At 47.7% G+C, this 16536-nt stretch overlaps 1 protein-coding gene and 1 non-coding gene across 2 annotated transcripts in view; one reads left to right on the top strand and one right to left on the bottom strand.

Annotated features, from left to right (window-relative positions):
* LOC112987346 (eosinophil peroxidase-like) overlaps positions 1-16536 on the top strand; it is a 40599-nt gene that overhangs the window by 5415 nt on the left and 18648 nt on the right. The window lies entirely within an intron of this gene.
* Positions 5613-5694, bottom strand: TRNAS-UGA (transfer RNA serine (anticodon UGA)). The gene has a single exon. It is a non-coding gene; the product is annotated as a tRNA-Ser (tRNA).

Here is a 16536-nt window from a genome sequence, read left to right as displayed (position 1 = left end):
TGACTGTGGGAGGGCCCAGAAGGGCACGGCAATTCCAGGAGCATCTGCAAGGACCCCATGACTGAGGTGGTTCATGGGGTCTGTTTTCAGGGCTGTGCCATGGCAGCAGGATGCTCTGCCATGGAGAAAAGCAGCCAGGTAACGCTCTACCCACAGGAAAGACTGACAGGGTAAAATGTGCATGAACACAGTTAAAACTGAGTTAAAGCATTTGTTTCCCAATTGTTGCTTAAGAGCAACATCCCTCAGCTCCTGCTTGGTTAGAAGAACTGGCACTGCTCAGCTAGCTGAGCAGAGCCTGTGTGTGCAGGGACCAAATACAGGCGTACCTGGTGTAGAGGACCGGTTCTCTACATGCGGTTTTGTCTCGACATTGCTGCTGCTGCTGCAAAGCCGCCGCTGCCAAGGCGTGTCGGGCAATGCCGCGCCGACGCCCCCGGGAGCCGTCCGCGAGGTAAACAACCTCGTGCATCTGCACGGGGTAAAAAGGGTGCGAAAAGGGCAGAAGGTCATCTCTAGGGCACGAACCGCACGTACTCATTTGCCATCTGCGCATGAGCAGGAGACCCCCAGATGCCCCAGCCCGTTTCTGGAAGGTTCCGAGAGGGCGGACTGCGCATGACGGTTAATCTGCATGGGAAGCGAGGAAGCACCTCCCAGAGGCCGGGCAAGAACCTATAAAAACTGCAGACGGCGTGAATAGAGGGGGGGCTTGCTTGCGACGACTGAGGAACCAGACGGGAGCTTCCCGCCGCTGCCCCCCCCCCCCCCCGCCACCGAGACTCCCAAGGGAAGAGGACCAACGGGACGCCGCTGGATCCACGGGTGGTGATCTCTCCCTCTCCCTCTCTCTCTCTCTCTCTCTGTGTATTCTCCTTTTCCTCTTTTTTCCCTAAACGTGTGACGTGGGACGTGTCTAGTTAGTTGATTCCTTAATAAATCTTAAAATTGGTTGGCTGGTGTCGTTTCACCTTAATTCAGTCCAAGGGCATCACGAACTTGGTCGTTTGGCCCCAAGGGGAGGGAGGTCGTCCTGAACGACTCCCTTCGGGCCGCGACATTTTTTTGGCGTAGTCGGCAGGATGCCCTTGAGATACTGAACCTACCAAAAGGGACTGGGACCCTTAGTGTGGCCCCTTCCTTGGGAAGTGCCTGACAGGAGTGGGAACAGAGGATCTTGCTATAAAGATCCACACTGGGTAGGTAAACCCACAGTAGGCTGAATAATTTGGAGTAGGGAGGATTCGACAATGGAGGATAATTCCCTTTTTGAAAATTTGAAGGACTGTAAAGCCCTACCCCCTCTTCTTGGCATGGCCTGGGTAATAGTTTGTGGTGTTCTAGGGGCGGCACTAATTGCTGCCCGGTGGGGGAGGCAAGGTGATAAAAAGACCATTGAGTCCTTGCGAGAACACATAAGAAACTCCCAGAGTCGAGCCAAAGAGACAATCGAGTTCTTGCAAGACTCCCGGAGTCGAGCCAAAGAGACAGTTGAGTCTTTGCAAGAACAGGTAAGAAACTTGCAAAGTCAACTCACTGCGGAGCGCAACCATACTCAGCGGCTTCACATAATCTTATCGGACTCACTAGACCGAGAGAGAATCCTGCGGTCTGAATTGGAAGAAAACAGGCGGGGGGTTGATGATAGTGAACCGGGATTCTCGAATTTGGCCGAACTAGACAGAAAACAGGCATCTGATCTAAAATCCATATATCCAATTAAAGAATTAGAAGACAGCAGGAACTCCTTTTATCCTGGAGATGGGAACGTAGTAATGAGACCCTTGATTAAAACGGAAACCACTGATAATGGTCGGGGGGTATTCAACGACGTACCACGCGTATTATCCCCTATTCCCCTCAGGACTTGGCTAAAATACAGGAAAAATACTCCCGGGGCTCCCGGGAAACCGAAACTGAGTATGTGTGGAGAGTCTCCCTCACCGGGGGGGATCGCATTCTGCTGAGCAAAGATGAAGCTAGAGGATATTGGGGACCCAGAGTCTTTCTAACCACAAATGATAACAGGGAACCATGGTCCTTGACCCAGAGGGTAGCCTACTGGGCAGGAGGATTAGACCCAATGGAAAGAGGAGACCCTTTTTCTATTAAAACACCCACAGCGGGCCACATTCTGGAAAGCGTGCAGAAAACTGCTTGCCTCCAATTGATGCATGACCGTTTGCTGCTTCCGCAGCAGCCCTCCCCCATGCAGTGTGTGGCAGACCCCGAGAGGTCACATCCTCTGATCAGGGGACTTCCTGATGCTTTAAAACTATATGCTGTTCAGCTGCAAGACCAATTACGAACTCCCCGACTGAGACGAAGGGGAGGCCCCCCCGACATGACTTGGGGGGAGGTGGCACAGGAGCTAATTAATTACGGAAGGCGTAAGGGATTCACTGGCCAGGGGGAAACAAAGCATAAAGCAGAAATAAGAAGAGTTGAGGAAAGTGGGAGGCAAGATAAATCACTGCAACACCCACATCCTGGTAAACCAGTACGGGTGTTGGATAGCAGGAGACAATTATTATGGGCAGAAGGCATTTCAAAGAGAATTCCCAGAGAAGCCATGGATAGGTTACCAACTCCCAACCTGGAAGGTTTGGTAAGAAGTTGGGACAGGATAAGGGGAACCCCATCTTCCTCAAACCCCAAAGTTCCTCCTCCCTTATCCCAAGACCCCGTCTCCACCCCAGGACTCTTAAAACGAACCCTGAGACCGCACAATCCTGGATGGGCGCGACGAATATCTGATGCAGTAACTAAAGTCAATGGACGATGGGGAGTAAATGGCTGCCCCAGACTCGCTGCTTTTTGCCCTAATCCTCCATCCCTCTTACCTGGGACTGGGGAGAATAAGAAACCGAGGAATCCCTTGTATTACCCGGGACAACCGGTTCTAGTGGACTTAGCCACTGTGGGACAAATACCTCTAGTACTAAAAGCTTCAAAAAATCTGTATGCATGGGTAGCTACTGATGCCCGTGGGAAAGATCATAGGATCCATACCAGGTGGATCCTCCCTTCCTTTTAGGTCAACAGTGTAAAGGAAGAGGGCACTGAGGAAGAAGACTTGTCTTATGTTGAGCTTGAGTGTCCTCAACAATACTACCTGTGGTAGTTATAATAGTTATTTTTATCATTTTTTGTAATTGTGTGCTGCGATCATAATTAGCTTTATTGTTGAAAACAGCCAAGAATGGCATTCTTAACCTGTGTTGGAAAAATACTTCTTGTCTTAATAGGTTTGCTACAGCACATATAAACATACCACCAGAATACACTTCTGGGCCTTCTCTTCTCCAGGCTGAACTGGCCCAGCTCTCTCAGCCTTTCCTCATCAGAGAGGTGCTGCAGTCCCTTAAGCATCTTAGTGGCCCTTTGCTGGACTTGCTCCAGGAGCTCCATGTCTCTCTTGTGCTGAGGAGCCCAGAACTGGACACAGTACTCCAAGTGTGTCCTCATCAGGGCTGAGGAGAGGGGGACGATTACCTGCCTCAACCTGCTGGCAATGCTCTGCCTAATGCAGCCCAGGATACCTTTGGCCACCTTGGCCACAAGAGCACATTGCTGGTTCATGGTCAAATTGTTGTCCACCAGGACCCCCAGTCCTTCTCCGCAGAGCGGCTTTCCAGCAGGTCAACCCCAGCCTGTACTCGGACGTGGGGGTTATTCCTCCCTAGGTGCAGGACCCTGCACTTCCCTTTGCTGAACTTCATGAGGTTCCTCTCTGCCCATCTCTCCAGCCTGTCAAGGTCCTTCTGAAAGGCAGTACAGCCCTTGGGGGTATCAGCCACTCCTCCCAGTTTTGTGTCATCAGCAAAGTTGCTGAGGGTGCACTCTGTCCCTTCATCCAGGTCACTGGTGAATAAGCTGAACAATATTGAACCCAGTGTTGTCCCCTGTGGGACACTACTAGCTACCGACCTCCAATAGCTACCGACCTCCAACTAGACTTTGCACCACTGATCACAACCCCCTGATTTCTGCCATTCAGCCAGTTCTTAATCCATCTCACTATCTGCTCATCTAGCCCACACTTCCTGAGCTTGCCTATGAGGGTGTTTTGACACTGTGGAAACAGTGTCAAAAGCCTTCCTGAAGTCAAGCTAGACAACATCCACTGCTCTCCCTCATTTACCTAGCCCATCATCCCATCACAGAATGCTATCAGATTGGTTAAACATGATTTCCCCTTTGTGAATCCATGCTAACTACTCCTGGTCACCTTCTTTTCCTTCCTGTGCTTAGAGATGGCATCCAGGATGAGCTATTCCATCACCTTTGCAGGGACTGAGGTGAGGCTGACTGGCCTGTAGTTCTGTGGGCCCTCCTTCTTGTCTTTTTTGAAGACTGGAGTGACGTTGGCTTTCTTGCAGTCCTCAGGCACCTCTCCCAATCTCCATGACTGGCTTTCTTGCAGTCCTTAGGCACCTCTCCCGATCTCCATGACCTTTCAAGATGATTAAGAATGGCCTGGCAATGACATCCATCATCTTCCTCAGCACTTGTGGGTGCATTCCATCAGGGCCTACGGACTTGTGGATGTCAGGTTTGCCTAAATGATCTCTAACCTGATCCTCGTCCACCAAGGGAAAGTCTTCATTTCTCCAGACTTTCTCCATGGTCTCCAGGGCGTGAGGTTCCTGAGGGCTGATCTCAGCAGTAAAGACTGAAGCAAAGAAAGCATTCAGTATCTCTGCCTTCTCTGTATCCTTCGTCACCAGGGCCCCTGCCCCATTCAATCCCACTCAGTAGCCAGCCCACATTTTCCCTAGTACTTTGTTCTTCTTCATTCTAGTGGATTAGTAGGGAACCAAGAGCCAGGGTCCTTGTGCCATGGCATTAGGAGCCATAAAGCTCAATTGTCTGTGTCCAGTGTGATGTGTGGCATCTGAGCTTGCCAATTTGCAACAGTATAAATGGGGACTTTGCTCCATCATCAACAGAACTGAACCTCTCTGGTGAACCGCCCCAGGGACTGCTAGTTTCTCACTTGCACCATTGGTCACCATTCCCTGCCCTAAATTTGCTTTCAGTGGTGATCAGAGCTCCTGTCATTTCCTGCTTCCTGGGCCTGGTGGGGACAGGGTCCCTTGGGCAGAGGGTCTGCCCCATGCCATGGCTAGCTGAAAGGAGCAGGGCGCCTGCAGAGTCCCCCAGAAAGTCAGCAGAGTCCAGCCCAGCTGGTTTTCCTCTCTGTCAGCTTAAGTGGCCGGCTCTAGGAAGGGGAAATGTCCCCAGGGCTGGATGAATTGCGTGCGTGCGTGTGTGTGGTGGGGTGGCAGCCCCCTGGCACCATCAGGCTGGATCCCCTCTGCAGAAAACTGCTACAGGTGCAGGACACAAGATAAAGACAAGCATGGATTATGTCTTAGGACAAGCATGCCAAGTTGCGAGCATTTGAGCACCGTGTTATACTTACTGCCTGCCCCAGCCCTCCTAAAGAGGGGAGCTCAGCTAGAGATCAGGCCTAGGGGTGGGAGCAGACTGCTGAATTGCTTTGTGCACACCACCAATGACATAAGTCATTCTTACGAGCAAGAATGGGTGGGTGTCTGTCCTCCCATCCTGGGGACGAGAGGGCAGGGGCTGCCAGTAAAAGCTCCCGCTGTGAGCAGGATTTGAACCTGCGCAGGGATACCCTATTGGATTTCAAGTCCAACGCCTTCACCACTCGGCCATCACAGCAGCTTGCTTTGACAGTTTCTGCAGGAGGCCATGGCAGGGATGGCAGGGGAGGCTGTCTGCCACCCCCTGCCCACCCCAGGGCCACAACAGGACCTAATCTCACCCTGAACATGGCCTGCACCTGCCATGCTGACCCCTGTCCCACACCCAGCACTGATATTGCTGTTATTGCTGTCATCTCTACTGCACAGAGCAAGGGCTGGCACTGAGGCTAGATATGGAAATCTTATGGAAATCAGCACTCCGGCTGTTCTGGGAAAGGAAAATGGGCACCATTTACAACAACAGTGATGGTGAAAGTAGTCTGAGGACTTGTTCTGTGGGAATTTGACAAAGAACTGCTGTACAACAGCCTGGGAGAGGCACGTGGCTGGAGCTCTGCACCCCATCTCGTCTCATCTCATCTCCTTCTCTCCAACAGAAAGGCCTATGTAAGAACCAGGCACAGAGCAGAGCTCCCAGAGGCAGCCAACAGAAGAAGCAGCTGTGCAGCAAAGACAAGCCTATCAACACTGCTCAGACCAGCATACACATCCTCAACTATGGCAGTGATGCGACACAGGGCATGGTCCCCTACAGCTGTTGGAATAACTGTTCCTGCAACATCTGGGGCTTCAACCCAGATGGAGCTTCAGAAGGAGGACACAGCCCTGCAAGCCTCTGGCTGCAAGGAGTGCCGAGGACCTCCTGGTGAGGCTGGGGTTGATAGACTCTGTGTGCAGTGGTAAAGGAGCTGAGCTGACGAGTCAAGGACCTGTGGGAGGAGGTCACCAGACTGCAGAGCATCAGAGAGGATAAGCAAGATATTGACTGGATCTTCTCTGAGGCTCTGCAGCTCCAGGATCCCAAACCTCTAACTGTAGCAGAGCGGCAGGCAGAGTCAGTGCCTATTGGATCGCAACATGGAAACTCCCATGACAGCGAAGGCTGGAAGCTGGTGACTTCTGGCACCAGGAAAAGGGCTTGGGCTTTTGCTCCACTGAAGACTTGAAACTTTGGGATAGGTTCACTCCTCTTGTAGCTGACGAGGAGCTGAGGACACTTTCAAACAGAGCATCTGTGCCAATGGAGCTTTGGCCACACGGGAGCACTAGGAGGAAGCAGTGAGTGTTTGTAGTCGGAGACTCCCCGCTGCTGGGGACAGAGGCCCCATCTGCTGACCTGACCTGCTGTCTAGGGAGGTTTGCTGCTTGCTGGTGGCCCACATTTGGGATGTTGTGGAGAGGCTGCCGAGGCTTGCCTGACTCTCAGACTGTTACCCCCTGCTGCTCTTCCGTGTAGTCACTAACAATACTGCCAGGGGAGACCTGGAAAGTATCAGACATGACTACATAGCTCTGGGGACGATCATCAGGAGCATGGGGGCCCAGGTGGTTGTCTTGATCCTGTCAGTGAGAGGGAAGGGCTTGAGGAAGACTGAATGGATCCTGTGGATCAACAACTGGTTACGCAGCTGGTGTCAACTACAGGGTTTTGGTTTCTGTGACAGTGGGAAGCTCTTTTAGGGACAACAGCTGCTTGGCAGAGATGGGATACACCTGATAGAATAGGGTGAATGTATCTTTGCCAACAGGCTGGCCAACCTGGTAAGGACAGCTTTAAACTAGGAATGACAGGAGTGGGAGAGAGTGACCAACGGTCAAGTAAGGAAGTAGTGGGCAAGGTTGGCAACTAAAGGGTCTAGGATGCTGTAAGCAGAAGGGACCTCTTTATCAACAAAACAGGGCTGAAGTGGAATTGCCACAAGTGTATGCAAGTAAATAAGGAAATGCATACGGGACCACATTATGGGGAAAGCTCTCATGCTTTTTCTAGGAAGACAGCACACCGGGGTGCCCCCCTGAAGTGCCTGTACACTAATGCCTGCACTGGAGAATGAACAGGAGGAGTTAGAAGCCTGTGCGCAGTTACAGGGCTACAAACTCTTTGGGATCATGGAGATGCGGTTCACACGTGGCTCACATGACTGGAGTGCTGCAATGGATGGATATAAGCTCTTGAGGAAGGACAGGCCAGGAAGGCAAGGAGGGGGAGTTGCCCTTTATATGAGACAGCAACTGGAATGCATGGAGCTCTGCCTACAACAGATGAGGAATTAGTTGAGAGCGTATGGTCAGCATTAGCAGGCAGACCAGCGTGGGTGACACTTTGGTGGGTTTCTGCTATACACCACCTGATCAGGAGGAAGAAATAGAGGAGGCCTTCTTCACACATTGGAAGAAGCTTCATGTTCACAGGTCCTGGTCCTCATGGGAAACTTTAACCACCCTGATATCTGCTGCAGGGACGAACACAGCAGGGCACAAACAATCTAGGAGGTTTCTGGAGTGCATGGATGACAACTTCCTTACTAAGGTGATCAAGCAGGCTGATGAAGAGAGGTGCTCTGCTGGACTTCATATTTACAAACAAGGAAGAACTGCTTGGAGACGTGAAAGTTGGGGAGCAGCCTTGACTGCAGTGACCACAAGATGGTGGAGCCTGACAAAAGGGTCTTGGAGGAACTAGATTCCCATCTGTTTTTTCAGCCTGGCTGGACTCAGGCTTTTGTTGCACTAGTCAGAATTCCCATAAATATTCTTAGAGGCCTTTTTTGTTGACCTTTTTTCTTGTCTAATCTAGTGTCACTGGCAGTGAACACCCATTTTCCTCTACAGTTCTTGTAATATTTACAGATAAAACAGTCTTGCCTAATAGAAAGAACAGGATGTGTTTATAGAAAAAATGGAGTTCAATAGAACAAGTGACAGCTCTTCTCATGTAATAGATAACATTTTCCAATATTATGCAATACAAAAAAAAAAACACAAGAAAAGCTATACTAATGAGATAGACTTTTTCTTCAAAGAATGGAGTTCAAATTATGCTTCCACTTACAAGTTTTTACCCTTCTATCTTCCAAGCTTCAAAAAAGTGACTGCTTTTCTCGAGTGCTGACTTGCTAGACTCAGCATGCTGTGGTCACTTGTGTAATGTGCATCACATTACCTGACACAATATCAAACAACTTATCCTGATGATAATGTCCTGATGGACATTTTTAAGCATCTCCCTGGTTCTAATACGGCTTATTGAGTTCCAGAGAAGACCTACTACTTGTGCAGGGTGACTACCGATCAACTCCTACAAGTCTGCGGTCTGGGGTTCATACAGTCCTCCAAGTCCCCCAGCTGGTGTAGCACATCTGAAAACTAGAATGAGCACCTAAAGTTTCTTCTACTCCTTCTTTGTTTAAATAACTAGCTGGAGCTTTTGAAGCCATGTATTCTCCCTGTGGCTTTCTAGGGGCCTGACAACTGCTCCTGTTTTGGTTTACAGCTGTCCCAGATTCTAGAACAAGACAGGAATTAGCTGCAGAGAAAGATCATGTAAACTGGAGAAATCCTTCTCCTGTTTGGGTATAAGTGACAGCAGAGGTCTCTTGCTAGACCTGTCAACCCCAGGTCTAGGGAAGCTATCTCCTATGCTCCAGACTGAGCATAGGGTCACAGAGTAAAAGAAAGGAAAGAAAGGTGGAAGGGAATGGAAGAACCTTTTTACTAAAAAATGGGACAGGAAGAAGCTTGGTTCATGAGGAGGAGATGGAGATTTTATTGTTCTGGTGGATGTGGTGTGCCCTACCATCGTGCTAGAAAGGCACAGATGGCCTTCCACAGCTTTTATGTCCTGGAAACTGGGCCCACTGCTCAGAGCAGAGGTAGGCCTGAATGCCATGCCCCACTGAGTCATGTTATGGCCCTTGCAACCTCAGGGACTGTGGAGAGGGCTGCAGGTGGCAATGGAAGGAAAAACATTTAGGCTGCCATGTGGACCTGCACCTTGCACTCAGCCATCTGATATGGCCACGGATAATATCCGCATGGGTGACTTCTGTGGAAATGGCCACAATGCACTCCGTTAGTCACTGATGGCACTTCCTCACCTCTTTCTGCTATGTAGCAGATATAGGCATTGGGCACTCACCTAGGTACCTCACCATAACAGCTGACAGAGGCCTGTGCTAAGAAGGCTTCGCATCCCTGGGCATTGATGAGTGGTAAGCCTTCTCAAGTGGTCTCCACAAAGGGATAAGAATCTCCTCTGTGGTCCTCACACAGCTGGAGAAGCCCTTCAACAGAGCTCTTCAGTGGTGCTGCAAGGACCTGTGGTGCTATGTCTTGAGCATCCCTTGCTGTTGTTATCAGTCCCACGCCAGCCCCGTGAAAGCTCCTGCTAATGGAAGAGTCAGAAGTGGCAGATCCCAAGGGAGTTGTGCTTTGGACATGGGGCCCTCAAGCACACATACGGGTAATACAGAATGGTCACCAGCTCCTGCCAGGGAGCAGGGCAGGTGTTCTCTTGGCATTCCTCATCAGTTATCATCGCAGAGTGGACAGTGAGATGCTCCTGTGTGTGGATTTCCCTCCTCCAGAGCTGCTGGCTGACGGGTGTAGATCGGTCCAAACCGATCAAAACCGATCAAACAAAGGGGAAGTGTTCTGGGTGGGAGAACCGCAGCTCCTTGCTGTGATGAAGAGAAATAAAGGAAAAAAATATTGCTTAGCCCACTGCCTCTTTGTTTTTAATTGAACAGATTTCAACTCACATTGTTGCTCTGGGGTCAGTCCCTTGCATATGCCCATATATCCAGTAGCAAGCCTGTATCCAGACCCTGGACGTAGCCTTGTGTCCATAAGAGAGCTATTCCAGGAAGCTGAACCATAGGCTGTGCAGAATCACCAGCTTTCCCCTCTGCATTGTCTTCCAAAATTTCCTTGTTGTCCAGAGGCTGTATTTCAGTATGGCAGTGATGCCCCGGCCTTGAGCATAGAACTGGATGGCCTTCTCCATAGAGAGTTAAAGTTCCTTTTTAGCACTTATAAAGCTGGACAAACTGTTTTTGATTAAATAGCACCTCTGAACTGCTGGGAACTTCTCCTCCTCTACTTGCCTTACACTTTTGGTACTAGTAGCCCATCATTTCTCACTTTTTCCTGTTTGATTGTGCTCATGCCATGACTTTACAAATACTGCATAATAAGGCCATCTTGGATGGATGTTGGGCCAGAATACGTGCTGGACACAGCTTTCTGAATCAGTGATTGCTGTTCTGTGCCACAGTGCCCTGGGCAAGGTCACTAATATGTAAATAAAACCACAGTATGAAATATATAGGAAGAATGTGTCCTTGGCAGGTGAAGAAGGAGCTTTATAGGTTTGAATCTGTACTTAAATAAGCCCTTAATCCCTTTTTATCTTAAGAGGTAGTGGCTCAAGTCTGGGTCTTACTGGCATAGATGTGTCTGTGCCATGGAAATGGAAGGTGAAAGAGCCTGCAAGAAAATCAGAGGTGTGTCAAACAGAAAAGGAGAGGATGTTGCTTTTTTTCCATTAGGATGGGAAACAAGGAATATAACGAGCTTTTTCTTTGTTGTGCTGCTTAAGTTTAGTGATGTTTTCGCTATAGCTAATGCTTAATGGCATATTTAGCAACCACATAGCTACAGGTTGCCAGATACACAGTAGGATTTCCAGGTGAAGATCCACAGCCTAAGATATTTCCATTCACCTAGATAGTAATACCAAGAAGCCTGAAAGAAAGGAAATCAGCAACTCCCAATCACTCAGAACAGAGAAGAGATACTGTAGAGGAACCTGCTGCTTGATAGACTGTCTGCATAACTGGCTGCCCAGATCTCTCACATGCTCTGCTAAAATGAACAGCAGCCTTGGTGAACAAGCTATGCTGGTTTCTCTTGAAACTCAAAAGGCTGCACCAAAGCACCAGAATTCCTATTTGGAGTGGCATAGAACAGCTTCTCTGTGGACAACCGAATGCCCTGGGCAGTTCAGATGTGCCTAGGCTTGGAGTAATTGGAAGGGCACATCTAATGTCATACCTGCAATGCAAATGGGCAGTGACTCTGATCTTGGGAGTGGGCAATCAGGCCACCTGCAAATGATGGTGTGTGTCTTTGAACACTCTGTCTTTATAGTTTTAGAGTGCCAATAACAACTGGGGATTCCCAGAGTATTTCTGAGGCACCAATGCAATTGCAATAATACATGTCAAAAATACAGAAAAGATCTAGGAAAGCCACCCTTCAGATACCTCGAATTACAAGCATTATCCTCCTAATGAGTGAAATTCCAAACCCAACAGTGCTGACAGATATATTCAGGCATCTCGTTCCTTTTTAGAGACTCACCTCCCTTCATTCCAGCAAGAAGTTAGACATATAGCCTTTGTGGACTTCTGCTTATGTACGTTTTGTATGCAGAGTGCTAGGTAGACAAGGTAGAGCTTCAGCCATTGGGATTAGAGTCACTGTGATACTGGTGGCCAACTTCTGATTTTGATTTTGAATTTCCCTTTAGAGGGAAAATATTTACATTGTATTTTCAGCTCCTGAAAACTTAACCTTCACTATTTTTTTTGAATTTAACATGATAGATATTAATTTGCAATTTTCTTCCTCATATTTTCTTTTTATTTATTTTGGATTAATGAAAAAACCTATGAAAATATTTTAAAAGTAGGAAGGACTGGCTACTTGATCTTTGGGGATTTGCATGGCTAATTGTCAACAAGAATTTCCTTTTGAATGTCAGTCACTTCTGACTTGCCCCTAACAACTTGTATTGTGTAGACTGATCATAAAAAACAGTGCTGCAGTAGGGGATGGTTCCTTCTGAAAATAACTTATTTCTGATCCAATAAAACAGCATTATTTCTTGGTACATCAGTTGCTAGTTTTTTTGTAGTTCAGAATTAAAATTTCACTTAAAAAAAAATCTGAGTGCCAATTAGTGATGCATTATGCAGTTTGAATCTTCTGCAATCCTGGCATTAAAGCATTGATGTGCCATGGAATAGTCTGAGATTACTAAACGCACTGGAAACCTGTGCAGTCAGCACAGGGCAGGGCATGGAGGACTGTGGTGGCCTTGGAGTGCTGGCAGATGTGGTACACCATTTAGCGCACACAGCACTGGGACACATTGGCTGCTGTTTTGTTCTTTATCGGCAGCATCTGGGCACCACCCGTGGGTTTTTGACTGTTGCCACTTCTCACTTGCTTATAGCACAACTTGCCGTGACCTCTGTCACACCCATTCCCACCTCTGCATGAGGAAGCTCGGCACCCCTCTGCCTGCCCCCATGCCTCGCTCGCCAGCCTGGCACAAATACCAGCTGCTGCAGGTACACGCAGTGCAGACGCACATGCACTAAGTGAGGAGCCAGTAACCCCTGGTGATGGCTTCCCCCCTAGACCGAGGTGCCTGCAACCAGCCTCCGACCCTCACGCCCCTGCACACCCTAGTCAGGGGGCTGCAAACCCCAGGCGTACAGCTCCCGCACTGGAGAGCTGGGGCTCTCTGTGCATATGCACTCTGTGTTCACAAATGTGTTGTCCCCGGGGTGGGAGGACATGCCACCACAGAGCTGCCAGCCCCGGGTTCAAAGAACACATAGCTCCCCAGTTCCTAGGGACAAACACACAATTTACCCTCGGCCTCCGGGTGCTTCACAGACACTGCCTCTCTCTGCGCAACTCACACGCTCCAGACAGTGCAGTTTGGAGCACCCTCATCACCTCCCCTCTTCACATCCGTGCAACTCCCATGGGCAGACAAAGATGCCGCATCCTCTGTGTAAGGGACCCTGCTGCCACCATCTGCCACAAAGTCTGGCTGCCCTCACTCATCCTGCAATAGATGCATCAAGGGAAAAGAACAAAACACAGGTCCACAATGTGCTGGAGAGGGACAGCTATCAGCCTCTGATGTCTAAAGGCCAAAATACTACCTTCCTGGCACCAGTCTTCACTTTAAAGGTCAATACACATCCAGTGTTTTTCAGAATACTGACAAAAAACAAGATTCCAGCTTTCAATTTACGTGAGTTAGGTCCTGAACTCTTTGAGGAAATCTTTAAGCTTGTGATGTTTTTCTCTGAGAACTGGTAGAGGAAAGTGAAAGATACAGAATAGGACAAATCCAGTACAGACCTTCAGAAAAAGGAACTGTGAAATTCATTTAATTCCTGGAAAAATTTCTGCAAGTGCTGACAAAGTGTTTGATTATTTATTAATGACTAAGATGGTGAGCCGGTGTCAACACAGGCTTGTCAAGTAATCATGCCAAGCCAATCAGGGCAGCAAACCCAGTGGGCAAAGAAGAAAAAAGGCATCACAGATGTGTTTCAGTGAGGCTTTTGGCACAACTCCAAATTATATTCTCGTAAGCAAACTATGAAAGCATAGTCTAGAAGAAAATAATACAGACTGGATGCCAAACTGACTAAATAACCTATTACTTTGACAATAATTATCCATGGGTCACTCTTGAATACTGGAGAACCACGAGTGACTGTTCAGGATCCACCATTATCTGGTGTTTATTAATAACTTGCTCAATGGAATAGAAAATAGCTATGGTCACAGATGATACTAACTGGCAGCTGGTACAAGCATGCTATACAAGTGCCTAGGGATTTTAGGCAAGAATAATCAGACCTGCAGATATCAGACAACTGACTCATTAGCCTATCTGTGAAAGAAAATCCAAGGCTTAACTGGATTATAAAATGGCATCAGTCAAACACTCCCATACTGTTGTGAGAAAGGCAAATGTCATCCTGGGACACACCTACAAAGGTAAAGTAAGCTACACACTGTAATCCTCTAGGGTTACTGTGGACTAGTAAGGCCTCTAATAAAAATGACTGTGCTGGATCAGGTCAGATGTCTGTCTGTCCTGTCTCTGCCAATAGCCACTAGCACACACCTGGTGAAACGAATGCAGCTGAGCGTGCAGTGGTATTTCTCCTCCACTTTCTGTCTTTGTGCAATTTGCAGTCCTGGATTCCTGAACTATATTGGGGTCTTTGTGTTCAATACATTTTGGAAGGTTATTTCTTCCATGAATTTGTCTGCTTAGTCTTTGGACTCATTCTGTATCTAGGGGTTTCACAGCTGTGTGCTACGTGAAAAAAATCCCTCCTTTTGTTTATTTCTGAACCTACAATTGACAGTTTCATTCATGTCTTTTTATTGTAAGAAATTTTGGGCTCCTTGAGCATGACCTGTGTCCTGCTAATGAGAAGTGTTTACTACTTTGGGATGACATGCTCACACTCACCCAGCTCTCCTTCCTGATCTTGAGCTGAAATTATCAAGAGATGAAAGATGAATATTTATTATAGCAATCTCTTCTGAGGCTTGTTGATCCTTGTCATTCAATATTTTTGTCTTATTTCTGATTATTATTCCCCTGGGTTTAATTTACATCAAGTGCCACTTGTTCCAGCTCTCCAAGTAGGGTCAAGAGTCAATCCACAGAGTGGTAGAAATACTGATTTCAAATTCCCCAGTAGTTTTCATAGGATGGAAGTGCCTGCTTCTGAGTACTGAAGAAGACAAGACCATGTGTAGGCATCTGAAGGGAGGGAAAAGGTAGAAATGTGCATTTCATTTTTGCACCAAGGTTCATGCTAAGTGCTTCCTGCTGTTAAGCGATATTAAAGAACGTGCACACTGTAACTAAGTCAGTAATTAATCTCCCTTTTGATGAATTAAACAGTTGGGCTTCTCTAAGTGCTAGTCTGAGCAAAGGTTTGGCAAACTAAACTCAGTTTACAGCAGAAAATTCTCCTGTGAACACAGTTATGTCAGGCACAAGTGCTTATACTGGTAACTTTTTCAGGGTAAGGAAGTGATTATCAAGGCACCTTTTGACTCATAAATAAGGGATATTACCCTTATAACCATGTTGACAAATATCACAACTGTAACTAATTTATTGCAGTGACTTATGAGGTGAAGAGGACTTCTTCCCAAGAATGTGGCGGAAATGACTACTGGAGCAGATGCAACGCAAACAAAAGGCATGGCTTCTACTTTTGCTGTGTCATAAGCTGGCCTTGACCAGACAGGTGTTACTGAATTGTCAGTTTACCTACCGATTTTGACTATGGGTCATCTTCTGAAATTTACTGAATGCAATCAGTTTTACCAAAAATCAACATGATCACCCTATGCTGGATTACTCCAGGACATGTTGTCTGGGACCACTCAAAAAGTTTGCTTCTTAAGGTGTTTGTAGATATTATTTATCAGGTTTTCTTAACAAAGGACACCTCATAAGATAGAAGTATCTTCCCTCTCAAATTGCGGGTCAAACACAGAACAAAAATGCTGAATACTTTTGTATTGTCTGTATCAGAACAGAGCAATAAAGTGAAAGACGGAATTCAGTGTTAATAAAGGTAAAAGACTGTGTATGGGGAAATACTGACTTTACATATCAAGTGCCAGTGGCCAAAAACAATTCAAATGTTATGAAAAGTCAGGAAAGAAAACAGGGAACATCATCATGCCTTTACATACATTGATTTCTTGTCCCACCTTGGCCACCATGTGTGGTTCTGGTACCATATGCTAGAAAGGACACAGTGGACACAGGAAGGGCTCAGAGAAGGATGACCCAAGGCCTGGAAGGCCCACTCAAGACTTTTCCAGTGGTAAGGGAGAGCAGGAGCTGAGGATAAAGTCAATACTATTAGGACTGGCACAGAGATCGATGGCTCCTCAGAGAGACTGAGATGTGGCTTTGCTCATCCTCATGTAGCCTGGACATGACCTGCAGATGAGCTCCTGGCTTCAGCTCCTCACCTGGGGCAGAGATACTCCAGCCAGAAACACAGCCTTGCTCTTTTCTTTCTCCTCTGTTCCTGGGGAGGTGCAGCACCTCAGACTGCCCTGAGGGGATGTTCTGGGAGGAAGAGTGGTGGATGCTTTAGGACTGCAGGGAGAACTCTCTTGAATTACATGTAGCCCCAGAGACATACTCTTCCCAGAG

This window comes from Dromaius novaehollandiae, chromosome 19 (assembly GCF_036370855.1).
Source record: "Dromaius novaehollandiae isolate bDroNov1 chromosome 19, bDroNov1.hap1, whole genome shotgun sequence".
Lineage (NCBI taxonomy): Eukaryota > Metazoa > Chordata > Aves > Casuariiformes > Dromaiidae > Dromaius > Dromaius novaehollandiae.
Note: the sequence above shows the minus strand (reverse complement) of the source record. Positions and strands in the feature narration are given on the sequence as shown.